The 26249-nt window shown below is 30.4% G+C and overlaps 1 long non-coding RNA gene and 1 pseudogene across 1 annotated transcript in view; one reads left to right on the top strand and one right to left on the bottom strand.

Annotated features, from left to right (window-relative positions):
• Positions 1-7288, top strand: part of LOC142317889 (dynein heavy chain, cytoplasmic-like) — a 61654-nt pseudogene extending 54366 nt beyond the window's left edge.
• A 2985-nt stretch (positions 7289-10273) lies between these two features.
• LOC142334277 (uncharacterized) overlaps positions 10274-26249 on the bottom strand; it is a 37015-nt gene continuing 21039 nt past the window's right edge. Inside the window, exons 3-4 of the long non-coding RNA XR_012758818.1 lie at positions 12097-12283; positions 10274-10451 (exon numbers count right to left, since the gene is read on the bottom strand). This is a non-coding gene — a long non-coding RNA (uncharacterized LOC142334277). The remainder of the gene's footprint in view (positions 10452-12096; positions 12284-26249) is intronic.

Raw genomic sequence — 26249 nt, forward strand, 5'->3', positions numbered from 1 at the left:
AAATGAGTAAGTGATATGATATTTTGTATTGCAAGTTTGTGATGTTTTTTGAAATATAAATATAATGCAGCTGATGATGCGAATTAAGTTCATGAAAGCATTTCTGCTTATTTAATGAAATAAGGTAAGTCATCCTATTTCAATTATTCTGTACTTGGGTTGATCTATTAAATATAAATTTATATATATAATATATGTAAATCAACTTGATCCATCAAGTACAGAATTAAGAAATATTTTACCGTATTTTTCTACAAGAGTACTTTCACGGGATCCCACATCATCAGTTGTATGTAAAAAAAAAACTTTTTGTATAATTACATATTAAACATAAAAAATATTAAAAAGATTGAAATTAAAAATTAAAAGATTAAAATATGGAGTCAATTGGGTAACACGCATGTTGCCAGCTAAATACAATATTGATCAACTGATAAATTTGGACCTCCTTATTTAAAGTTTTTTTTATTTTTATTTATATTTATAATATAGTAAGTCGAGCATTACATTTATTTATACGTTGTATTAATGTAATTATACTGTGTAAAATGTGGTAAGTAATAAACTGTATTAAATTTAACTATTAGTGCTCACTTTTTGGGGCAACACCTGCATAGAGAGTATTTTTATTTAAATTTAGTTGTTGAAGGATATATCTCTCACCATTCATAAACAATATATTGTAATTTGGTAATAGGGAAATACCTCATATTGTTAAATATTTATAAATTTTACAATATCCTTGTGTATTATGGTCAATAAAACATAGAATATGTGCAGTCAAAAATAAGGTTTTTAACCATAAGAGTTCTTACCAAATTTTATAAAATGATAGATACGAAGCTGTAAACATTTCATAAGATAAAAAAAGTGGAAATAGTAGAGGAAAGTGAATGCTTAACAATATACCTAATGAAGATTTATCATAATTGTTGGATTTATATGAATTTTTTATACACGAAAAGAAAACATAGTGAAAAAAAATTGAGGACTTTAAAGGCTTAAATCAGTTAATTATGGAAACATCTCAAAAGCCAGCATATATAATTATATTTATGTACAATTGATGTGGCATGTTAATAGTCACAAACATCTTTCTTACAAACATGACATTACTGTCTTATTGATGTATGAATTAATTTTATTCTTGACGACCGACTATTATGAACGTAACAGTTTAATTTAAAAACTATTATTAATTTGAATTTAAATTAACATCTTTTAGAAAACCCCTGAAGATGGAGTAACAGCTCTGAAAGTACTAGGATTTACACTTTTAGATTGTTGGTAAGTGGAAATTTAATTTATTCAATTACATAGTAGAGGTGTATGGAATGAATTTATTACCAAAGAAATTTTTAAACCGTACAACTTATACAAATGCTAACACATTTTAGAGATGATCTGGCTGAGTTGTTGACAAACTGTTATAGTTTTTTGTTAATGTTTATTGTTACATTACATCTGACATCTAATTTTCTATACTGTAAATTTATTAAATATTAAAAGACAGCTTGTTATTCAGGAGATAGGTTTCATGTACCTTTTGAACACAAAAATGGGTGTGAACCGCCAGGCATGAATCCTCACATTTGTGTTTTATAATAGTTTTTGTATTGTTTTAGGGATATTGTTAAGAAGAAAAGAGATGAACAAATGAAAATGGTTTGGAGAGTTTCACCATCACATAAAAGATTACAAGTTCGTATGGAACACATGAGAAGGTTTAGACATCAGCATGAACAACTTAGAACAGTTATAGCGCGTGTATTGCGACCCAGTACGACGATGCATGTTATGGTAGGACAGGATGGTATTGCACCTGATGGACTAACACCAGACCCTTTATCATTAGAAGCAGCTGATGCTAGTGCTATTGAAGTATGTATTTTAAATAGATATGTATTCTTAAAAATTTATTCGTAATTTTATTGAGTGTAGATTTGTTGAGAATGGTTGGTTTTTTTCCTATCTAGTCAGTTTCAAAGTTTTAATTTTTATTTCAAGCTTAGTATCCCAATCTGATAGAAAGATAGCGATAATTTTAATCTGTAAGAAGTAATCTCTGTGTTTGGTATACAATCACTGTTGGGTAAAGTTAACAAAAAAATAAAAGAACACACAGCTCGTATTTGCCAAAAGAAATTGGATTTTAATTAGAAAGAAAACAAATGAACATAAGTTAAATCCTAACCTTAAAAAATAAAAATAAATTAACATAACTTAATGATACTTAATAAATATCAGCTGAATCAACATATGAACAATGATATTAAATGAGAATACATGAATATACATTTTTCAAATACACATTTTGAAAATCTACAATTTAACAACGCCTGAAAACAAGAGAACATAAAACACGTTATTTACAATTATATACTTAGAAAAACAAAACATCAATAAACATAGTATGACTAGAAAACTATTGCATTACTGAAATGTGCTGCAATATTGAAAAATTAGCAATGAACAAATTTCATTAACTTAGAAAAATAAATTACAATAATTCCAGTATAAAAAAAGAGTTAATTACAATATAAGTAATAATAAAGAGTTCGTATTAGTAGTAAGCTTTCTTGAAAATATAAAATTACAAAGAAGTCCAAAAACGTAACTTCACATCAGGAGTAACTGACGTTTGAACACAAACTTTTGATGAACAACACAAAATATAATAATATTTATCAATAGTAATATATGAAATATATTGCACATAAGTTTTATAATTCTGAGGTAGTGTTTGAATTAAAAGTAAAAAGTAGATTTGATAAGAACGATAGTTTTCATGTAATAACCCATAAAATGGGCTACACATGAACAATGCTAACATAAACGTTTAATATGAATAATTTACACTTGCCTGTATCACACACAAATATTAGCAAGAGATGAACTCGTGAAAGCAAGTACATATGAATACATACAGTAATCCTAGTCGTAGTCTGTCTGCAATGGTGTATCAGGAATACATGGGTGAAACGTGGTTTAGAGGTTGAGCAGGACGTGGCGTCTCAGATTTGTAGCAATGAGGTTGGAGAAATTCTGCATCAATAAAATTGTAGTAAGCAGCTGGAGAAGTTCGGAGTCGATGGAATTGGCTGGTTTGTAGTAGATGAAGCACTTTCAGCAGAAACGTGAAATACTGGATTTGAAAATGAACTTGTTGAAGAAACGAGGCTAGATGAAAACATAGAAATCTGCGAAATTCACTAAAGCTGACGAGAAGAGAATGACCACGACGTTTATAAGTAAGAATACGATGAAAGTAATTATCACAAAGTTTGAGAAAGTCAGTCAACTGTACATGGTGAATGTCTGATCTACTCTGCCGAAAAGATGGCGTGAATGAAAAGAGGGGAAAACCAAACCTAGGCTGTAAAAAAACAAGAGATGTGTGCATGCATTAGTATGGGAACGAAACAAAAAGGGAGTGTATGAGGGCAGCAATAAATAATACAAGATATGAAACACGCGGTCACTAAGATGACAGAATCGCCCATCAGACTGACGCCAGGTCTCAAACAAATATAAACAAACAGATACAAATATGACAAGTCCAATACGAAACATAGTAATAAATTTACCAAGCTTGCAACAAACAACGAGACCCAACCCTAGCTTTGAATTAATAGGAAATAACGCAACTTTACGCAATGTAAAGAATCTTTAAACAATCACTTTATTTATAGAAGTTCCGTACAATATTATCAATATTCTTATTATTGCCTTCATCTCTTAGAACTTTCATTCTTTTTTATTGCTTGGAATAATTTTCTGTACATTGGAACTTTTCTGAATGTGAGAAGTTTGGGTAATGGCTTCAGCCTTGCTGATCAATCAAAATGTAATATTAACATTAAAAAAAATCTATCCTTGTTACTAGGGTCTGAAGAACGAGAGGAATTCCGGTAGTTAATTGTTTAAGGAGTGCAAAAAACTTGTTGCCAATTTACATTTTTTAAACAGTTGACTACAATGCAATTTTGAGTAAATGTTGGATTTAAAGTAGTCGTCATATTTTTTAAATATAAATTGTAAAATTTTTGGGTAAATTCTGTTCTGTGCTTATTTCACCTTCTATGTTAACTTTTTTGCTCTGAATTAGCAGTCTTGCATTTCCTATAATTTTGGTTTCCAGATATAAACGGAAATATCCATTTTGGCTAGTTTCGGCGTGATGTCTGTACATATGTTTGTATGTACATGTATATCACACAACTCAAAAACGATTCGCTGTAGGATGTTGAAATTTTGGATTTAGAACTGTTGTAACATCTAGTTATGCGCATCCCCTTTTAATTGCATTCAACTGAACCAAAAGTGTCCAAAAAAGCCCAAAATCAAAATTGGATTTTGGACTTTTTCTTAATTGCAGTAATAAGCCCTTATTGAGAGCTTTTCAATGATATTAAGTGGTACTTATTATTGGTTCCAGAGTTACAGCTAAATAAAATTTTATAAGGAAATTTTTCCCTTTTTTAACATTTTTTTTTTAATGTATTGATTTAACAATAATTATAACCTCTCACTGAAAAAAATTATGATGTATAATAATTAAAAAAAAAAAAAAAAAACTGAAAAAATATCAGAAGATTTTAATGAAATAAAATTTTATGTACCTTTCATTTAAAAAAAAGTGTATATGTAATTTATAGGTGTACAAGGAAGTCATGTGTTGTCCACAATAGTTTTTTTTTTTTGAAAGTAAAGAAAATGGGCAACTGTTATAGTATTTAATTGTTTTAGGAGTAGAAACATGAGAGTAGGTAATATTTATATATATACTTTTTGGAGAGAAAACTAATTTTTTTTTTAATTTTGCAGGAAGTAAATCTTGCTTATGAGAATGTAAAAGAAGTGGATTGCTTGGATGTCTCGTGAAGGTGCAGAAGCTTGGGAGGCAGCTGCATCACGTGTTGAAGCTCGTATTACAGCTCATTTACGTGAGCAGATTTAATGCATTGTTTGTTAGACCTCATATTAGAGGTGCTATTCGAGAATATCAGACACAACTTATACAGCGTGTGAAAGATGACATTGAAGCACTTCATGAGAAATTCAAGGTAAATTTATATAAATTATTTGGTCACTTTGTACTTTTGATTTTACACAGTTGTCATAATGCTCTTGAGTGTTTCTTATTTATTATTTTGGTTAAATCCTTTTGTGAAACTGTTATTTTAATGAATTTCTTATTTACTGGCATGTTTTTATCCATCCACATTAAATAATCAGACTGAATTAATTTTCTTAAATTTTTCTGTAGTTTTGATTTCTTTTTATCAGAACCTTTTTCTTGTTTTAATCCTTTAAGTCCTTTATTTAATGGCACTGACTAATGCACCTTAGCTATTATGAACAAACAGTATCCATTAAATCATAGAATGTAAAATGTATACCAAAATTATTGGGTTACATCTTTTTCTGTTGGCACTTTATGCTGTTTACTCTATATTGTCCTTTTATAATTGATTGGTCATGTTTTAACATTGAAGAAACTAAAATTTAGCTGGAGAATGAAGAACATCCTGGGATGAGGGATGACAGAGGTTTGCAATGTAGATCGATTTTAGTTTTAGTATATAATGTTTTTTTGCATGATGATGCGATTGTGTTTTGTTTAAAGATTGCTGATGACTGTACAAAATATAAACAACTAACTCGTGCTGCATTTGAATCTGGAGGATGGCTTAATGAGGATATATTTCAATGATGAAGGCAATGTGACTTACATTGCAGGAAGGTTCTGTATAAGTAATAAAAAAACCCATACACAATAACTGTATTTTATTTATTTTTAACCAATAAATGCTTACTATATTTTTACTTAATTACACGCCCGCATCAGAATATCCTGCTGGTGATTTACTTAAATAAATTGTTTTAACAATTAACAAACCAAGATTTGTTCTGCATACTGTTAAGTTTAGCGGATATATATATATGCAGGCAAGTTGACTCATAATGCAATTGTAGTCAGTTGAGATGTGGACCCCCCTAACAGAAGGTTCAGTGCATGCTTTGGTAAGTGGCCCAATTTGCAGGCGTAGTTACAATTCTTTCATCATGTTAAACCAAATAATCCTTGCTTACGTTATCAGTTTGCTGCAGAGGTATGCCCCTTTTTGAAAACAATTCTAATTTATGTTGTTATTTAGTGATAAGGAAATATTTTTTGTGGGAAAGTTAACAGATGCAGTTGGTCATATTTGTGGTACTGAAAACTCCCATACAGTAATCAAAAATGAAAGGGACACACTAAATCAATGTCTGGTTTGGACTGCACATAAATGGTGCTATCGGTCTGTTTTTTTTCTTCATGGAGCCCACAGTAACAGGACGCACGTAGCGTGACATGCTTGAGAATTTTGTTGTTCCTCAGATTTCTTTAGGATTTAGTTCCAACGAGATGGTCCTACACCATATTTTCACCTAGGTGTTTTCGTGTCTTTCCCTGGATGTTGAATCAGACTAGGAGGATCAAACTGCATGGCTATGTAGATCTCCAGATATCATTCCTTTGAACTTCTTTGCTTGGGGATTTATTAAAAGTTGTGTGTACCAAAGAAAAGTTAGAGATTTGGATAATTTAAAAAAGAAAATTGTTGAAGCTGTTTGTCTAATAACACGGCAGATGCTCCTAAATACCTGGCAAGAGTTAGATTATCATCTAGATGTCTGTTGAGCTACAAAAGGTGTACACATTGAACTTGACTACCTACATTATAACTTTCTTAGTTGCTGTGTTTATTAAAAAAAATTATTAAATTATATTATCTGGTTTTCTTAATATAAGCTGTTAATTTTAGATACCTTTAGCCTGGATACCGTGTATTATTTATAGTAGCCTAATGGTACTTTTCTTTTAAGTATACTTATTTTTTAATAACAACGGTACAATAGATGCACTCAAAACTTTTAAACATTTTCAGGTCATTAAATTAACATTATTTGTATTTTATTATTATACTAACATTAATTGAATTTTGTTTATTATTGAAAACTGTTCTACAGTAGATACTACTGTACTACAGTAGATATCTACTGTATCTACTTCTAAGAGTTTCATTTTGTAGGTCATTGTATTGTTAATAACCTACATTATTGTTATTAACGCTACATTCTGTTTAAACAGGTCCAATATCCACAAAGTAAGAGCTCGAGAATGAGTTTTGTTCGGGATTTACCACCTGTGGCTGGTTCTATTATTTGGGCAACACAGATTGACAGACAATTAACTGCTTATCTTCGTCGAGTTGAAGATGTTGGTAAGAATGAGAATTAATTTTATGACGTGAAAAATTCCATCTCCATTTCCCAATTTGATGACCTAGATTGCTATTAAATATGGACCATTTTATCATAAAAATAAATTTAATATTTATCATTCATTGAATGATGAATATTCATCATTTTATGAATATCAGTTTGTTTAATTCATGAAAAATAGTTTGTAAATATTGCATGAGACTGCTGTGATGTTTACCATGTATGTATTAGCATAGCCACCAGCTTTATGTTGCACAGCTCATTGCAGAGTATATAATGAAATGTTACTTTAGTCATAGTATTGGTAAGTTGCAAATTATGTAGTCAACATTTCTAAGCATACGGTATTCTAGTAAGAAGTATTTTGATCTTTTACTTTTTCAAATAATTAAAAAACTATCTAATAATGTACTAAGTATTTTGATCTTTTACTTTTTCAAATAATTAAAAAACTATCTAATAATGTACTATAAGTATATTATTTGGATGAAAATATGAGCTTTGAAATGTATACAAGATTCAAACATTTCCCGGAATTACCTTATAAAGTTTAAAACAGTAATTATAAAAAAAATTTTTGGTTTTATTTTGGCAGCATTCATTCATAATATGAGTTATCTGCATCATGATTAGTGATGAGTTAATTGTGATTAGATCACAATTAACTGCATTTTCCCTGTGTCATTGTGTATTTTCTATGATCCAGCTTCAGTTGTTAGAGTGATATTTCACTCACAGAGTGATATTTCCAAACACAGTGATATTTCTTGGCCTGTGATATCAACAATCTTAAACATGCATTTTTTGTTGTTGTAGAACTATTTGAAGTCAAATAACACAAAGAACAAGTCCTGCGGATGTTATGTCAAGTAATGAAAACTAAAAAATTCATGGGTAAATTGATGACCACCTTTAGGATAGAGGTTTTTAGAAGTTGAATGTTTTTTAAGGTATAATTATTTTTAGTATTTTTAGTAGTTCTTTTCTAATTATACAAATAATTATTGCATTTTAAAATGGTTTATGAATTTGCAATTGCCCACTTTTTTTATCAAAATTTTAAGAATCATAAAATAACTTACCTTTAAGAAGACAAATTAACTTCTTTTAATGAACCTGGTAAATAAAAAATTATTTCTGCAATGTCTAGTCTGTTCTGATCTTGTAAATTTTATATCTCAAAAAGTGCTTCTCTTTTTTTATCTGTATTCTTTTTTGTTATAAATTTAAATATGCTTCAGATATTGCATACAAACAAACAATCTTCAAGGATAATTTTCCTATACAACACACAGTCGGATCTCCTGTTCCTACTGTTAAAAAAAAACTCTGTATAGAATTACACACACACACACACACATATATATACAAGAGGTGCGACAATAAAGTAATGAGACTGATGTGAAAAAATGTTGCTTACTGTTTTAGTCATGTTTAGTGTTGTCTCCTTCCAAGTAGTTCCCCTCTGATTGCACACACTTATTCCAGCGCTTCTACCATTGATGGTAACATTTCTGGAACTATCTTCTGCAATATCCTCCACGATCCTCATCACAGCTTTTTGGACATCTTGTGTTGTTTGAAAATGGTGAATAAGGTAGCTGTGGTAGTACTGAAATTTGTTTTGAGGTTAAAAATTGCTGTACTGGATGGCGCATTATCGTGATGCAGAATCCAATTATCAGCAATGTTAGCATGGACACGAAGAACTCGTTTACAAAGTCTTTCTAAAATTTCTTTGTAGAAATATTGATTAACTGTTTGTCCAGGAGGCACCCACTCTTTATGAACAATTCCCTTGGAATCGAAGAAGCACACAAGCATGCATTTCACTTTTGACTTTGACATGTAAGCTTTTTTTGGTCTGGGTGATCCCTTTGAGCACCATTGCGAACTTTGGCGTTTTGTCTCTGGATCGTATTAAAAATAACCTTCATCACCAGTGATAACACGGCTCAACAAATCTGGATTGATTTGCGTTTGCTCTAGCTACCACATTTTTTTGTTTCTCACTGTTGTGGGACCATTTTTGCACAAATCTTTCTCATATCAAGATCTTCAGTTAATATTAGACGAACCGTTTCTCGATTGATGTTGAGTTCTTCTGCAATCATTTTCACGGATAATCTTCGATCCGATCGTACGATTTCACGCACCCTGGTCAAGTTGACATCTGTCCGTGAGGTTGATGGTCACCCACTGCGGTCTTCATCTTCAACATTCGTTCTTTTATGCCACCGAAAAACTTGAGCTCTTGACATAACCTCCTCTCAAAAAGCCTTCTGAAGCTTACCATAAGTTGTCGTCGCGTTTTCACCCAATTTAACACAAAAAGAAATAGCATACCATTGCGTAATATTTTGCGGTTTCATTTCTGTGATGAGAGACACAGACGTGATCACTTATTACAGCACAACTCACGACTGAGCAGTTGCATCAATGTGCAGCTTGGACTAGAAGTAGCTTATAGACCAAGGTCAGACGGTGTGCCTACACAAGCTGCAGGGTTCCCACATCTTGCAAAGAAAAATCAGTCTTATTACTTTATTGTCGCACCTCGTGTATATATATATATATATAAATGGTAACAAAAGTATAGTTCTGAATAACAAGATTATACTTAATATCAAGTATTATTGAAAACTGACAAAACAACATATCACTGAATTAGCTTTGCCAAAATAAAATCCAATATTCATTAAAGAGCTGAACAAATTTTCTTTCAACAACTCTTTTAACATAACCCCAATACTACCTTAGATTAACTTGTATAGCACAGTTACATTATCTTTATTTGGTTTTAATATACAATGGTCGTCAGTTATCAAATACAATGGTCGTCAGTTATCAAAATAGTATCAAACATTTTGTTTTTGTAGCTAAGTATCAAAAATTTTGTTTTTGTAGCTAGGATGTCATGGCTTGGTATCATAAGCATTATATATTCATGTAAATCAGTAAATTCAATATTTTTAATACCATTTTTTTAAGGATCTTTTGTTTATTATGAACCAATATTACTTAATTACAAAAATACATTTTCTGTCTGGATCTGATTCTGTTTAATCATCATTTTCAACATTGTTTTCATACTCATCACATCTCCTGTATTCACAAGTTGTGCTAAATCACTACCTCTTTGCATTAGAATTCTGCGTTTAATAGGAATACTGCTGGATCTGCTGAAAACAATGAGTAGTTTCATCCACTAAACTGTATTGACTACAGAATTTCTAATTTAATTGCTGCTTCTATTTGGAACAATAGAAGCTGCTTTAAAATTTCAACTATCCATTAAGCTTAAACTAATTCATTTCTAACTGATTAGACAATTTGAGGAAGACAACTACATAATAAGACATACAGAAAATCATATAAAAGTAAGTACAGTAGCAAATGATAACTGATTAGACAATTTGAGGAAGACAACTACATAATAAGACATACAGAAAATCATATAAAAGTAAGTACAGTAGCAAATGAAACACAATGAAGTAGAATGTCATTCATTAGACATTGAGTCACTTCTAAGAGAATTTATTTATTGACAGCGAAAGATGGAATTTCAATCTTTGCATATGCTACTTTATTAACAATATACAATTACTTCAAACACTTTCTATACTATGAAAATGCAATTTTCAGGTTCTGTTCCAATAACTTTGATCTTTGTACATTTGTGTACAAAGTACAAATAAGTATAATAAATATACAAAATAAAAACATGTAAAGTTTACATCAAGGGTTTTTATTTATAATAAAAACTAAATTATTTTTGATTAAAATCCATTCTTTTTAATTTCATCATTATAAGTAGCTCATCAGACTGAACAATGAAGACAATAATTGCCTAGTGTAGAAGGCAAAATGAAGTTTTACTGTAATTGAGCTATCTGGTCGGGCAAACAGTACATAGTGATACTGGATGTAAGAATCTGGAATGATACTAGAATATTGAAGATTATTTTGCTCTTTTTTTATTTTACCCACTGTAAGTACGGGTCACTTTTGAAACAAACTGATAATTAAGGTTGAATGTGACAAACTGCAGAAAATACATATCATTTTTTTAACACACTGCCAGAAGCTTTGTGTGCTTTATGGAAAGGAATGCAAGGATAGCTAGGGATATATATCCCCCTATTAATCACAGAACTTGGACAACAGTCCCTTGCTGCTGCGTCTTTCTTATTATTGGGTGAGCATTTGTTTGTTTAATGTCAGTTATACATTGGTTTAGTTTTTGGATTGTGTTCCGATCCTTACATCATTGCTTGGGTTGACCTTGGGAGACTAGCAATGTGTTTGCATCATTCTCCCGGAATGATTCCTCTTCAGTACATCTACTGAAGGCCTGTCATTGCTAGTGCCTTTCGGTCTGGCAGGCATGTGCCTGATGAGACCCTAGTTGTTAGAGGATGCAAGTCCTCCTCTGGAAGAAGTCACATATGCTAATGATAAGCCAAAATTGAGTAAGGTGGAGAAAGGAAAGGCTTAATCGTTGAAAAGGTTTTATGGACTCTTCTTCACTCTTGCCATCTGGTTCCTGTATCGGTCAGTTCATGGCTGGTCTGAATTCAATATCAAGGGTGTGGTTACTTCTTCTTTCTTTGTTAGCCTGCTTTTATGTGTTTCCAGTTGTAAATAATTAGACCATAACCTTAGAATGACCTGTGGGCCCTGAAAAGGGTTACAAAAGGGAAAGTACTAGTCTCTTTGCTGCTCCAACAGACGCTGCTGGGCTTCTTCACCCATCTAAATCACTATCCTCCAGCATTCATCATTACTTTCTATAAATAGGATAAGAATGTTGGGGTGACTTACAATTTGTATAAATAAAATATTCACATTCCTGAGGGTGCAGCCAATCGCCTTACAATTTGTATAATGAGAAGTAAGAAAAACAGTCGATCATTTTCTTCTAGACAAGAGTATCTAGGAAGGGTTTAAGGCGACCGCAAGGCTGAAAAAGGTATCCTCGTTGATGTATTGCTGTAGCACCTGTAACACACTTGAAACAAAACAACAATTGAAGACCTGTAACAAAATAAGAGTTTATGTGCTTTCAGTAAAGCAAAATATTGATGAAACAATAACTAGAACCTAGCATTATCAGACAGAATATATATATATATATTTATTTAAAACTAAGAGATATGGCTTAAAGGAGTTTCTAATTCACACATAAATGAAGTTACAGTAGAACACAAGACTGCGAGCAAAGTAGGTTTTGTACTAGCAATAATGTGAGAAAATAGTCATTACCTTCACACTTTCCACAACATAGACATTCTTCTCTCAACACAAGTAATATATACACTGGAATCAAATATATGGAAAATAATGATAAAGAAATAGAATGCACCAACAGAGGTGAACTAGAAACTGCATTCTGGCTGAAAACTCAGCTGGCATAAAGATATCACATTTAAGGTAAGCTACTCTCAGCTAGTTGGTTCAGTTATGAAAGGATAAGAGGCAAAAAAAAAAAATTAAATATATAAAAAATAGCACATATGTTCACAGACTTTAAAATAATTTGGTAAAATTTTATAAAAAGCATATCAAATTGAAAATACATTTTCTGCACATATTTTTAGCACCTGTAAACAATTTTCAAAACACTATTTTCCATAATTTTAAAATTCTGAATTTTTAACACTTTCACAAAAACAATCCGTATGATTTTAATAATGTTTTAATGTTTACCATTATATAAAATATCAAATTTTGCACACCCTATAAAGCAACTGCAGCCAGTTTTCACAAAAACTTTTCAACTGGCTATCATTTTAGAAATACCAGTTGAGACTTCCACTGCTGAAATAATGATGTATATCATTTATACTAATACTACTAAAAAAAATTGTTACCCAGTGGATACATACATACCATATTTCTTGTGTAAAACACATATTTGTTTTTTCTTAAACTTAATAGATGGAGATTTGCTAGTGCAGACCTAATACTGACTTAGACATCAAGATATAGTGCAGTGATTCAAATTTTTTAAACAAAAATCTTTATCATAAGCAATTTATGATTTCAAATTTGCCACAAATTATGGATTACATCAGTTATTAATACCATAATTGGATTTACATTCTGCCATGCTGTAAGGTACTGTAAATAACATTTATTCATATATTTACATTCACAACAACAGTATTCATTTTACTTTAGTCAAGTAAATAAAAATTCAATGAATATTCAGATTACAATTTTAGCAAGTTAGTAACTCTATAAAATTTTTGAGTTCATTTACTGTCTGAAAAAAATTAGGAAATTTGTAACAGAGTAATTCAGCGATTCCAAAACTGTGTGTCACAGCATCTTCACAGGGGTGCCATGAAATATTGTAAAAGCTTCATAATTAATTGAACCAAGGCATTTATAATTATTATTTTAATGTTAATAAAGTTAAAAAAAATAATGAAGATGCAAGTTTTATTTATTTTTATCTCTTACTTATGAGTAGTCATACTTTTACTTTTACTGGGTAGGGCACCATGGAAAAATTTTAATTGAAAAAGGGCGCTGCTACTCAGAAACGTTTGGGAACCACTGGTGTAATAGACCATTTGAGATTCTCAGAAATGTTTATGCAGAATGAAGATAGAAAATGAAGCTTAAGAATAATAAAAATAGAAGGGCATAGAAGGGCAACTGTTCTTTTAATTTTAGACAAGGAGCAGCACTGATTACAATTGAGGGCAAGACAAATAATAAAAGGAACTTCGCTACCAAATAAAGATTTTAAAGCGAGCTGAGAATGGTACAATGTTATGTAAATAGGAAAGCACTATCCATACAAAAATGTACAACTTTGTCAACATTTGCCAGAAGCTTGTGAGTAAAGATTATTATTTTTTAAGGTGGTAAATATGAAATCATGACCAAATCCATTTATTTTGCCATGCTACCAAATTCAAAAGTTATGGCAGTCAGGGATAAAACTGTTTATGTTGCATTTGAGGTTATGAGAAACAGCAATGTAATTATACAGGCAGTACTTTGACAAAAAAACCTCTGCAACTTATATTTAACAGAAAACACCTAAATGTGAGAAATTACCAGCTAGTATAACCGTTACAGAAAGAAAAAAAAGTTGAATGGACTGGGCAAAAATGTGCGCATGAACATTTTTTTGGAATATATTAACTAGCAATATTATCATTTCAATATATCACTAACATACAGAGTCTGTTCAGAAGATTACTGAACATTTTTGATTACACACCAACGGAGATATTTAGTGACGTACGGTTGGCACCATTGTGTACCATATTACTTCCTATGTAACTAGATTTTTTTGTGTTATTGTTATTTGAGTACAATGTTTAAGGTTATTAGCAATTTTGTAATGTGCAATTATACAAGATAAAATTTTACGTGAAACTGGGAAAACTTTCACAGAAGTGTTTCAACTTATGAGACAAGCTTACGGAGATGGTGCTATGGGTTGTGTGCAATGTTACAGATGGTTTTCATGATTTAAAAGTGGTCATCAGTCAATTGAAGACAATCCTCTAGCAGGAATATCTTAGACTTCAACTAATGACACCCACATTTAAAAAAAATCAATGATTTTGTGGGTTCAAATCACCAATTGACTGTCGGAGAACTTGCTGAAGAGAACAGAATGTCAATTGGATCATGCCAGGACATTTTTACTGAAAAACTGAACATGCAACGAGTTGCAGCAAAGTTTGTTGGCAACTTTTTGAACAAGCCAGTGACGATGAATGAAACATTCATCATGTAAAGGATCACAACAGGAGATAAAAGTTAAATCATTACAATGGATTGACAAAATATCTTCATGCGCCAAAAGAACACGTCAGTCTCAACGTCAAAATGATGCTCTCTCTTTTTTTTTATTTTAATGGAATTGTGCAATTTGAATTCTAGTCTCAAGGTGAAACTGTGAATAATATTTACTATCAAGTTGTTTCACAACAGTTATGTGAAAAAATCCACAGAGTCCAGAGTTGCGGTGACACAATTAACAGTTCCTTCACCCCGACAACACATGTGCACACTCAGCTTAATCAATTCGTCAAATCTTGTGCCAAAGATCTGATGACTGTTTTCCCTCAGCTTCCTACTTGCTAAACCTGGCTACTTGTGATTTTTTTTCTTATTTCTGAAATTAAAATCAGTGATGAAAGGATGTGGTTATGATTTGCTTTAATGTTGTTGACAACATTAAAGTAAATTTAAGACGTAAAGTCTTTAGTCTCTTAAATTTAAGTCTCATTAAAGTAAATTTCAAATGAAGCTATCCAGGACTGCTTCGCAAAGTATAAACACCACTGGGAAAAGTGTGTGAACAGGGGGAAGGGAATACTTTGAAAGGGACACGGTACAATAATCTGTAAAATTAATAATAAAGATTAAAAAAATAAAGTTTGGTTATTTTCTGAACAGACCTTGTAATAAAAAAAAAAAAAAGTAGTAGTAAGACAATTTCCATGGACATGTGACAACAAATGATGTAAAGGAAAGACATCGATAAGTTAAAACAGAACAAATTTGTATTCCGGCTGGAATAACATCTTTAGAATAGCTGCTTGATGTCTGTATCTATCGGCCTTTCAAAAGTTCATTTAAAACATTTTTCTGCAAGAGTAAATTGTAATTACAACCTAGAAAACAAATTGTGAATGGATTTTGGCCAACAAACCCTTTTTCCAATGTTGCTGTGAAGAGCTTTAAGAATGCTGCATTTCTAATGAACTGAAATCGTGTCATGTGAAGCAATGAAGATGACCACATCCTCTCTGAAGAAGTCAAATGGCAATAAAAATAAAAAAACAGGTAAGACATTCTTCACATCTATTAGCATTTTATTTACTTTAAATGATCATATGATTTTGCTAAAATCTGAACAAGTTATTTTTTTTGTTTCAGATTCACATAAAATATTTTCTTATTCTTCTATTTAAGTGTCTACTAGAGATGACTTTTAGCAACATTTGGTGACAACAAAATTGTTATACTTAATACTTCAATTGACAGATTGTCAGGGCGAGTTGGAACATTATCAAGTAAAATAGCTTTTACAGGCATTTTAAAGCTATCAAGTAGCATTTAGCTAAACCATTCTGTATAGAGATAAGAGTTCATCTAGGCAGACTTTTGGGCCTTACAGTAAACTGAAAAGAGATGTCACATTTAAATGCTTGAATTTGGGGTTTCTTAAACTCAACTATTAGGAATATAATTTATGCATAACTGAGCCATTTGAACAATCAGCAACAGTAATTTATTCTTTATTTAATTTGAATCCTAACACTAAACTTTCTTGAGCAGAGTTATCCAAAATTCTATAAGAATAATATTGTTTACCAGTAGACCAGAAAACAATGCCAATAATCTTGTTTGTCAGTGTTTTAAGAGTGCACCAAAAGGAAAATATTTTATTTGATTCAATTTGAGTGCAATAATCTTCAATAATGTATTTTGTTGCTGACAATTTAGTATACTTTTTTAACTACACGTAAATCATCACAAATATGTTTTACCAGATTGCCTTTATCAATATATTAAAAAGCTTTCAATCTATGTTCTACCATACTGATAATAACTTTGTGCAGTTCATTTTGATAACTAAAATCTTAAAATTAAAAGCACAATCAGAAATAATCTGGAATTTAACAAACACTAGAAACAACTATAGAAAATAAATTGCAAAACTTAATTGAAACATATGTACCATTCAAACTGGATGCGATATGGTTATAAAAAAATAACTAAATAAAAACACTTAATATTGGCTTCAGCTAACAAATCATGTGTTGTGAGCAACATCAAAAGCATGTGTATACAAGAGTGAAGTGTCACCATCTAACACAAAAAATAATCTTAATTCTAATTAGTCTTATACGAGTACATGATAGTTACAATTATGATAGTTATTTCATTGATTTAGTTAATATGATTTTGTTACTATACCACTTTATTGTAAATATAAGTAAAGTATTATTCTTTTAACAGATTTATTGACTAAATGTTGTCATAACTGACTGATCTTTATAGAACTATTTGTTTCTTAAAAACAAAATAAAGATACTGTAGTTAGCTTTCATAAAGCAAATTATTTTTATTACGCAATTAGCTTGCAAAATTACAAAACAAAGCTATTTAGATTAACACAGTATTGATATTTTTTGAGACATAAAAAATTTAAAAAAATCATCCCAGTCATAAGCAGCTAGTTTAATCTGATGACCAGTTAAGCTGACCAATTGAACTATCATTATTATAGTGAAATTATAAAATACCTTTATTGAATTCCTATACCTTTAACTAATTCCTATAGTGAAACTGATCATGACGATACAGATATTAGTAATTATTGTGTAAGGGGGTTGTGTAAGTCTATGTCTCCAGCTACCATTCTATTGTTGGGTTAAAATTGAAAATTTATAATCCAAGAATATGACAAATTATAAATATACTTACAAAAAAAAAACTAAATGAGTGACTGCTGAAAAATCTGAATTCAAAGAATTCCATGTCATACAATCAACTGATATTTGTAAAAAAAAAAAAGTAATATTTAGCATCTTTATTTGTATTTAACTAACTTTTTGTATATCTTTCGAATAACTTGGAGTAATGAAACAAATAACATCAAAATAGTTGTAATGTTAAATAACAATATATTATTATTACTGAACAATCAGTGCCTTCAATATAAGCAGAGTAAAGAATGGCTGTGGATATGGCAGCTTTAGATATAATAACATTTTCATGCTGATGTTTCACGGTTTTAAAAATCAAATACTATTTATATGTAGAACATCCACCCAGCACAGTAGTATTATAATAAAATTGTTACCAAATTTTTCTTAATCTGGGTAGAATAAAAACATCTTACAATAGAATTGTTGCATTCAGAATTAGTTTTCTGTGGTATAAAAAGTCAATTATTTCAGATTATATTACTTAATACTCAATGAAGCAATAGTTCATTAATGGGGGTCTTTCATGAAGTGTTAATTCTGTTTATAAAGCTGTTATACAATACATTTAATTCAATAAGTAATTAATTCATTTTATTTTATTCTAACATTAAAAGTATAAAACAGTTGTTTACATCACAAGGCTTTCTGATTACATTAGTAAACACAATAATTGTACCTAACATGTTACACAACTTTCTCACTGTAATCTGGGTGCTGATTTCTAAAAGTACTATTGAAATTGTGTTACCACATAAAATTTTTTACGTAAATCGTAAATTTGCAAACTTTCTTTTATAATAAACTTATTTTTATCAACTACTGGTTACAGAAGTTTAACTTTTAAACAATAGACACACATGGTTAATAGAAAAAATATATATACACTGTATCATAAGAAATAGAAATGTACAAACATGTCTGAATAATGACATCACACAGACATCTGTTGTTGCATTCTACAGAGTTTTGTCTAGCTTCACTTGTATATACTGTGTTATGTTTCAAAGAGTTATTAGTGTTTTGCTATACTTTCATCAATTCTTTATAATACAAAAGTGATTTGCTACAACATGGCTGTAAACGTCCGTGGATATTCAAATCATCCAGAAAACTTTTGTTGTCTATGGTAAATTTACGACTAAATCTAAAAGCAAGACTATTTCTGAATTTATAAAAACACCTTATAAATTTTATTTCGATTGTACAATTGGAGGATCAAGATAAAATCTGGGCGCCTCTTGCTGTTTGTTTGCATATTGTGCTCAGTAACTTTAACTGAATGGTTAACGGGGAAACAACGAGCCATGGCATTTGCTGTATCGATAGTGTGGCATGAACCCAAAGACCACTTCACTGACTGCTGGATTTTATTAAAAACTAAAAGTTCACAAAATACACAGATGTATCCTCAGCTCTAAAACTGGTACACCACATAGAGAAGAGTTACTGTAACACCATCTACCAATGTTGCTAAAAGAACAATCTGAAAATGAAGCAGATGATATAGAGAATGTTGAAGAACTTCTGTATCTGATGAGAAATCACATTTAATTCAACAACATGAACCTAAATGATTTAATTTGCAATTTAAAGTTATCAAAGCAGCAAGCTGAACTTCTTGTCAGAACTGCAATAGTAGAAAAGAAAATTTACTATGTTTAAAACACAAAATAATCTATTTCAACTTCTTTTACTATGAAAAATTAATCTTGTGTTTGTAATGCTGTCAATGGCCTGATGAAAGAGCTTGAAATAAATTCAACATATTCCTGAAGAATGGAATCTTTTTATTGACTTTTAAAGTTAGCAAGAAAGCAGTTTTATTGCATAATAGTAAAAAACAGCTTATCCATTCCATTAGCTCATGCAGTCGACATGAAAGAAAAATATGAAATTATGGCATCAATATTAGAAGCAATAAAATAAAAGAACTTATGACAGCAGTGATCTTAAAGCTTTGTATTACTTCTAGGTTTAAGAAACAGTTTTCTTTTTTTGGGATAGTTGTGGTACAAAAAATCATTACCAAGTAAAGAACTGACCATTGCAGCAGAACATGTAGAACATTTAATTATGTAGTTAGTTAGTTAGAAAATAAATAAATAAAATTATAAATATAATCCTACCAAACTTAACCTATGCTCGCTAATCAATACGTAATACAAAATATAAAAAAAAAAACAATGGTAGTCACTAAAGCTTTATAGTACAGTATTGCATGTTGTTGCTTCATGGGGCTAAAGGTTAGCAAGTGAAGGTTACGTTTAGTTAGATTAAATTTATAACTTCATTTATTTATTTTAAATAAATAAATAACTTGCCACCAGTCGCATTGATTATAACCTCCCAATGATGGTGGCACCATTATAATACACAAGTACCAAAAAATATACAGCATTTTATCATTAATTGAGAATGGTAAAATCATACTGTGATCACTTCACATAAAACTCGAACTCATGAAATATTTTATAAGGCATTAGACAAAGATGGACCAGGATTTAATTATTTAAAAATAGGTTTTCCTAAATTGAGTGATGTATACTCAAGGAGGGTATCTATCCACAAATCAAGAAACTGCTTAAGGACTCAACTTTTGATTATAAACTTACTGAATGTGAACTAGCTGCACAGAAGTCCTTCAAAGAAATTTTTGGTGGTATTTATGTACAGAAAAAATGAAAACTATGTTTTTTTATTAATAAGCCATTAGAAATCTACAAACGTAAAGGATGTAAGATGTCATTAAAAATTCATTTCCACAGAAAATTTGGGCTCTGTTGGCGATGAGTAAGAACGTTTCCATCGGGAAATTCAGACGATGGAACATTGCTACCAAGAAAGATGGGATCCTGGAATGATGAGGCTATAAATATTGTTGGTTTTTGTTTAGAGAAACTGATCAAACCTTGTTCAAGCAAAAACCTTTTTCAACATATTTTAAAAAAGGTAAGACAATTCCAATAGTTTAAACTTTTAAAACTGTTATTTTACAGACATTTCCTATGATTTAGACTTTTAGCAACTGTTAAGTGTATTAATGTATTTTAATTTATATGTGTATACATAGCATTAAGTTGATTTAAACAATTTTTAAAAAATGCATGTAAATAATTTTTTTTTTAAATATTGTTTTCACAGTGATTATACATTTATTGGTAAATCAATTGTATGTCTAAAACATAGGTATCTAAACAATGTGATGTATTACAAATTCTAGTAATAGTTTTGAATTTAGTACCCCAAAATTAGTTAAAATAGTTATGTATGATTCTAGATAACAAAAAAAAGTTTTTTGTTGACTAGTGTTACTTATAATTTTGTGTCCTAGATAATATTAAAAAAATGTTTAAAAACTTGGATTTAAAACCCCCGCACAGCTGTTTTGCACCTGCATTCTTAATTTACCTCCATATTGGGAAATGTTTGCAAGTAATGCTGGAACATTGTATTGTCACCTGATCTTAGTAACTGTGCAAAATTTTATTAATAGGCAACATCAAGAAATACGTTAAATTATTACTACACATGCATCCTTAATTTACCCCCGTATGTAGGGATGCTTGCAAAAGTAATGGCTGAATATTGTACTGTCACCCAACCTTAGTAACTGTGCAAGTTTCACCAATAGGCAATGTAGGCAAGTATGTTAAATTACTACACCTGCACCCTTTATTTACCCTCATACGGGGGATGTTTGCAAAAGTAATGGTGGAATATTGTATTGTCACAACCTTAATTGTGTAAATGTATTGTCACAACCTTAATTGTGTAAAATTTCATTAATCGGCAATGTCAGGAAGTATGTTAAATTAAGGATACAAGATTTGAGGACAAACATGAAATGAAAAAAGATGGAAAAAACATTGTGAGTTAAAATAAAGCAAGTTAAAAACTCAAAAACAAAGGTTGATATTTAGTATTAAAAAATGTGACTAGTGTAAATATAATTTAAAGAAAAGTTATACTCTCTTAACAAACAGCAATTCTTGGACTGTGATTCAAAACTACCAGGAAAACACATTTTAAACAATTTATTAAGAAATACACTTCAGAATAGGCTTATATATTTAATGCAACAGATTTGTCGATAACACAAAAAAATAAAAAAACACTGTAATTTTATTTTATGCTCTTATTGTTCATCCAATAACATTATCAAAACTCTCTGTATTAGTAGGCAAAGCTGAATGGCAAACTCGGCAGTAAGTAGGCAATTAAAAATTATGTCTTTATGCGGATTATGTCTTTCAATGCTTTTCAATCATTTCTAATCTGAATTCTTTATTATTCAATATGTTATTTTAAGAAATTATGTATTTAATTTCATCGCATGTAATTTGATTTATTCAATGTTGACCCTGCTTTTGAAATCCTTCTATATATAACACGTAGTACAATTTTTGTAGAATAAGTTAGTTGTTATTCTCAATTCAATAAAAAAAAAAAAAATAATAAGTAAGAATCTGTCTGCAAAAATGTTGATGTTTTAAAATACCATATAAATTGACTTTACTTGGATAAAGATTATTTAAAAGCAATAATTTTAGTTGTCAATAGTGAATAATAATGACTAAGTTGTCATTATCTAATTGCATACTTCCAGTAAAAGTGACTGGTAACATGTCACTTTTATGTCTCTCAAACATATATTTATCAGAAAGAAAGCAGACTCCTATCTACACACAACACTGGTTTATATAAAAATGTATGATTGAATAGAACAACAATTAAAAATTCAGTAGTTTACTAGAAATTTCTTTTAATCATAGCAATAAAAAAGCAAAATAATAATTGTGATTTTTTTATAACCAACCAGATTAATAGCTTTCAAATTATCATAAACTCACAAAGTATATAAAAATAAGAGAAAGAAGAGAAAAAATATCTGAATAACTCAACATCATATGAGCGCGCCTCTTAACAGTTCACACATAATATGTCTAGGAAATTTCTTTTTATGGATTTGATATGTAAAAAACGAATAATTAATTTGCACAAAAAAAATTGTACTACTATATGGAAAACTGTTTACAATAACTGATAACAATAACAATGTTAAAAGAATAATAATAATAAACAACTATGACGTTTATTTTAAATGGTAACACCCATTGTGTGATCCATCATTGTAAAGGTCTCTTTAAAAGAAGAAAATTGGTATAAATAAAAAGTTGGTATGATGTCTGTACCAAAAGTGATGGCAGGATAAAGTTTGGATTTTGAAAAAAATTACAATGATAATAATTTAAGGAACTGTTATCCCAAATAAAGAGTTTTTAAAAATCTGATTAAATCTGTTTTTAAAAATCTTTATTAAATTTATTTAAAAAAAAATTATTAATTAAGTATTACGTATATTTATTTTCTTACATTTCATTTTAATAAATGTTTGAAATGTTATTTGAAAGTGTACCAGTTGGTTGTAAAAGGAATACTGCATTATTCAATGATTCCTTAGTGATATTTTATGTTAATTCTTGAATTCTATTTTGTAAATCATAGATATCTTGGAGCTTATGATAAAAGACTTTTTAAGTATAGAAAGTACCCCTTTGGCAATCCATCTTCCACAAAAAAATGCATTTAAAATTTCACGTACTTAAAGACTAAAATGAGGCGGGGCACCATCTTGTTAATATCAAATATTTTGGAAGTTGGGGCCAACAACATTTTGAATGTTTGGTATGATATGATCTAGATCATATCATACCAAATGATATCAAAGCAAAGCTTTATATTTCACTGCATTTAAATTTCCATCAATAAATAAAGGCCCTATAAATCGTTCACAATCGTTCGACTGAATACTGTGTATGTGTCTCAAAAAGCACAACCAGTGTGGATTAATATCAGTCCAGTATCGATAATTATGGCGATTTACATTAACATTGAAAAAACTATGTGGCCTCCTCACTAAAATGTTGTTTAATAAATTAGGATTTGTGTAAATGTTGTTTATCATAATTTCGCAGAACTAAAGTCTTCAATTATAGTCATCTTCATTAAGTTCTTGCACCAGTAAATTTTGAAGGGTTTGAAATTTTCACTTTTTAATGTTTGAACTGCTGAAATTTGGTTAGTGTTATGTTCTCGTGCTGCTGTTCAAGTTGAGAAATGAGGATTCTCAAATTCTCGCATAAACTATAATAATTTATTATTTGTTGCAGATCTATGACACCCTGGTTTTTCCATATTATTAATGCTTCCTGTTTCTACAAATACTTTAATGGTTTTTGACACTATATCTTTTGAAATAGGGCTATGATTTGATTATTAAATGTTGCATTGAACAATTCACAAACTTTATTATATGACCTAACTCCTATCATAAATTTGGGAAATTTATGATTGAAATTTGAAACAGTGAAATTGGAAATCACTGAAATTTTGGGAACAGGCATCTTAACTTTTTATTTATAGTATTTCATGACTTGTAAGAGACATGTAAAATGATGTTATAACATAAAGGGTGTAACAATTTAAAATATTTCAGTTACAACCCCTGGGCCACCCCCCTCCCCTAAAAATCAGCTAAAATTCTATTTCTCGTCAAAAGGTAAAGTAGTTGAGATACCTTATCTGTAAAGCTACAGTATCTGGAATGGTTTATAAATTGTTAGGGGTCCCATAATGTTTTTGACTCGCTCTGTATGTGTATGTCATTAATGAATAAAAATAAACAATACTGGACTGTAAAAAGAGATCACGTGATTATTTTACACAAATATATGAATCATCATCTCAACAAAAGTAACTACTACCACTCCATGTTAAAAGGAAACTACACCTAAAAAGCAATTTTAAAAACATAAACTAGTTTCTATTTAGATTACAAATAAAAATAAATAAATTTGTGTTTTAAACTATGATATATAAGATAAAAGATAGTGAGCTGAAATAAAAGTTTTTCAAACTTATACTTATGAACACTGTTGTTAGCTATAAGATTATACAGGTGATTTTTTAGTCCTGTTACTCACTTGTTAATGTTTGGTAATTCTTCTAAGAAAGGGAAATTTTGTTTTGTGACATGAAGTTGGTAGCGCTACTCAACCAGTATAGATATGGCAGTGTGAGTTGATTCTCCTTGAGCTGTGTAAACTTTTGTGCCGTTTCCGATTGTGTTATGAACAGAATGTCTTTTACTATAGAACAAGTTTTCATTCTTGAACAATATTTTGCTACGAAATCGTACGCGAGTATAAAAGAATCATTTCAAATTAAATTTTTTGGTGTTCTTCCGCCAGAAAAAATGTCAATTTCTAGGCTAGCAAACTGATTTCGAGAGACAGGTAGTGTTTGACCAACTCGCTTGACAGATGACATTTTAGAGAATGTGAAAACAAGATTGCTCAATTCTCCACGAAAAAGTTTATGAAAACTTTTCACGTAAGTCGGTTTGTCATATTTGAGTGTTCGAAAAGCTGCAAAAAAATTGAAATTGTATCCGTATCGCGTATGATTAGTCCAGGAGCTTCTGCCTCCAGATTTAAACAAGCGATTGCAATATTGCCGTTGGTTTAGGTTTCTTGTAAATGATAACGGAATCAAATTTTTAAACACAGTGTTCTTTAGTGGTGAAGCTTGGATCACTTCAATGGTTATGTGAACAGTCGAAACTGTCAAATTTGGGTGGTTGAAAATCCTAACGCTTTACAAGACAAATCTTTGCATCCTGAAAAAACTGGTGTGTGGTGTGCAATATCTCGTTATCGTATAGTCGGACCCATATTCTTTGAACAGACAGTATATGGTGAGGGGCCAATTTGTGCCCCTCCTGGAACCTCAGGAACGGTATTGCTGGTTTCAGCAAGACACACTTGCTGGTAGCGCTGGTTTCAGCGCTACATGCCACACGTCTCGAGAAACCGTTTTCTGCAAGAGTTCTTTGTTCTTTGATGATCGAATAATAAGCAAGGGCTTATGGCCTCCAAGGTCCCCAGACCTCACATCTGCTGACTACTTTTTGTGGGGCTATATTAAGTCCGAGGCCTTCAAAAACAATCCTCACACTATTGATGAACTTAAAAGTCAATATTACAGACTTAATCATGAATTTCCAATGCGACTCTTAAAGTCCAATGCGACTCTTAAAGAGGTTTCTGCTAATATGCTGAAAAGAGTCTGTGCGTGTATAACCGCAAGGGGTGGGCATTTTGAGCATATTCTTTAACAATTATGTAAGTAATAGTTTTTTTTATTAAATTTCTTTTGTAAGTAACAATACATTTTTTATTCCACCTAAATTTCCCTTTCTTAAGTTACTCCACCTAAATTTCCCTTTCTTAAATTACATTTAAAATTGGGTAACAGGACTAAAAAAATCACCCTGTAGCTTGAAATTTTACATACTTTTCTGAAAAAATTACAAATACATTAACAAAAAATAAATAAACGGCTTTTATACCCAATTAAAAATTATATGGAGTTAAATTAATTCCCTGGAATGGAATGGAAATTAACAGCAGGCAATGGAAACAAAATAATGTAGTACAAGTTGAA

This window comes from Lycorma delicatula, chromosome 1 (genome assembly GCF_047948215.1).
Source record: "Lycorma delicatula isolate Av1 chromosome 1, ASM4794821v1, whole genome shotgun sequence".
Classification (NCBI taxonomy): domain Eukaryota; kingdom Metazoa; phylum Arthropoda; class Insecta; order Hemiptera; family Fulgoridae; genus Lycorma; species Lycorma delicatula.